Genomic DNA, 2,236 nt, shown 5'->3' on the forward strand with positions numbered 1-2,236 from the left:
GCAGAGTGAGTAAAGGGCAAGAAGGAAGAAGGTCCCCAACCATTGCCCTGCAAAGTAGGCAAACTGAGGCTCAGAGAGGTGGACGGACGCCTCAGGGTCACACGGCAGGTGAGACCCAGAGCCTAGATCCAGGCTAGCAGTAGCCTGGCCTCTGTCTACTCCTGCGGGAAGCAGAAGGCTGGGCTGCTAAGGTGTGAGGCTCCGCCCACGTAGCCCTAGGTGGCGATAAAGCCTGCTGTAGCAGCAGACTGGGCAGGGGGCAGGGGCTGGGAAGGCCTCTCGCGGTCTGGTCCGGGACGTGGCATCAGCCCCTGCACTGCTGCCTGCGGCCACGAGGTGGCGGACTCCGTTAGGCTCAGAAGCCAGAACGCAAGTTTGTAGGGCAAATCCCCCACTCCAGGCCTGTGGGCAGGGGGTCTGCGCTCCGCCACCTCCCTGGATGCTGGATGAGCCCCGTATTGCCTCAGGGCCCCCGCTCTGCAGGGAGCACAATCTCCCCAGGCCCACAGCAGGGAAAGCCCTTCACATCTGGCACTCACCTCCATGCTTCCTCCACACCGGGGCGCTCACCTGTCCCATCTTAACGTTTCTGAGACGCTGACGCACTTACAACAGAGGAGAGCGGCCGAAGCAGCTGCGGGTACTCCAGTTTTTCCTGAAAAGCTGTTATTAAGTTGGCACATCTTACTGATGGCACTTTAAAGTCAAGGAAATAGGGAATGATGTTTCTGGGTGTCATTTGGCCACTCATTAGTACCACCTTCGCCGAGTGCCTACTCTGTACCGTGCACTCCCAGGTACTGACGAGCAGATGTACCGATTCACACAGAATGCAGAGAGCCAGCCGGCCTTCCGGCCCCTGGACAGCGGGCAGGCACCGTACGCGCTCGGCCTCCCCCGCAGGCCGCCACCCGGCCCCTCGGTGGGAAGCACTCGGCCTCGGTAGAGGCCACAGCCCCAGCCTGGCGGCGAGCATCTCACATCTTCACTTTGCAGGCGAGGAAACTGAGGCTCAGAGGGTCAGGTGGTGCGCCCAGGGACACAGCTTCCAAAAGCCCTCACCGCCTTGCGCCGCCAGAGGCAGAGAGCATGCGCAGTGTGCTCCCAGCCTTCCCTGGGGAGGGCCCTCACGGTCTCACACTTTGCCAGGGCCAAGGTCGAAACGGCCTGGCCTGGCAGCTGGTGGGGAGAGAGCAGGTCGCCAAGAGAGATGTGTGAGGGCTGTGGCCAGTGCTCACAGTATCTAAGGTGGGGCAGCAGCTCTGAGACCAGGGTCCGAGTTCATAGGGTAGGGGGGCTGGAGTGGGGGCGCCAGGAGGAGGGGAAGAAAGAGGGCTCTGGCTCGGGGCCAGGGTGAATGAGGAAGCCCCCAGGGAAGAGGGCCCTGGCTGCGGGTGGCCTGTGGGCAGGCTGGCTCTTCTGAAAGTCCAGAATGGACAGGGTGGCCCTGTGGGTGCTCAGAGAAAAGAGGTAGTCTGGGAAGGCTTCCTGGAGGCGGATGTGCCTGAAAAGAGTATATCTAAAAGCAGAAAGGGGTGAGATGGCCAGAGAAGAACCACCATCCTTGGATTTACAGAGGGGGGCAGTATACCCAGCACCTGCTGTGCCCCTGGGCCGGAAGGCCGACAGGGGTCAAATGTGACCCCCGCCCTTGGGCAGAGCACAGGTTGGTGGGAGAGACAGGCTCAGAGGCAAAGGCCACCCAGGGGTGGAAGGAAGCGGACCAGAGGAAGGTGCCTGGAGCCAGTGAAAGGTGAGGAAGGGCACACCAGGCGGGACTGCAGCCTGTGCAAAGGCCCCACGGTTAGAAACGATCATCTGACACATCCGCCTGCAGCCTGGGGCCAGGCACTGCGCTAGGTGCCGAGGAGCCAGTGGGAAGGAGAGAAGACGCGCCCCGCTCCGCAGAGCTGAGGAGCTGACATTCCAGCGAGGAGACAGAAAATGCGAGGGACAAATTAGGGCATTAAATAGAATGTGTGTGAGTCTCCTGCTGCTGGATCACAGATCGCCACAAACGTAGCGGCGTGAAGCAGCAGACATTTATTCTCTTACAGTTCTGGAGGTCAGGAATCCTAACGTCAGGAGTCAGCAGGGCCAGTTCCCCCCCCCGACACTCTAGGGGGAAATCCATCTCCCACTCTTTCCAGCTTCTAGAGGTGCCTGCGTTCCCTGGCTTATGTTCCCTCCCTCCATCTTCAAGGCAGCATCTTCAGCTCTCTCTCTCATCTGAACC

Source organism: Pteropus vampyrus, unplaced genomic scaffold, assembly GCF_000151845.1.
Source record: "Pteropus vampyrus isolate Shadow unplaced genomic scaffold, Pvam_2.0 Scaffold401, whole genome shotgun sequence".
NCBI classification, from domain to species: domain Eukaryota; kingdom Metazoa; phylum Chordata; class Mammalia; order Chiroptera; family Pteropodidae; genus Pteropus; species Pteropus vampyrus.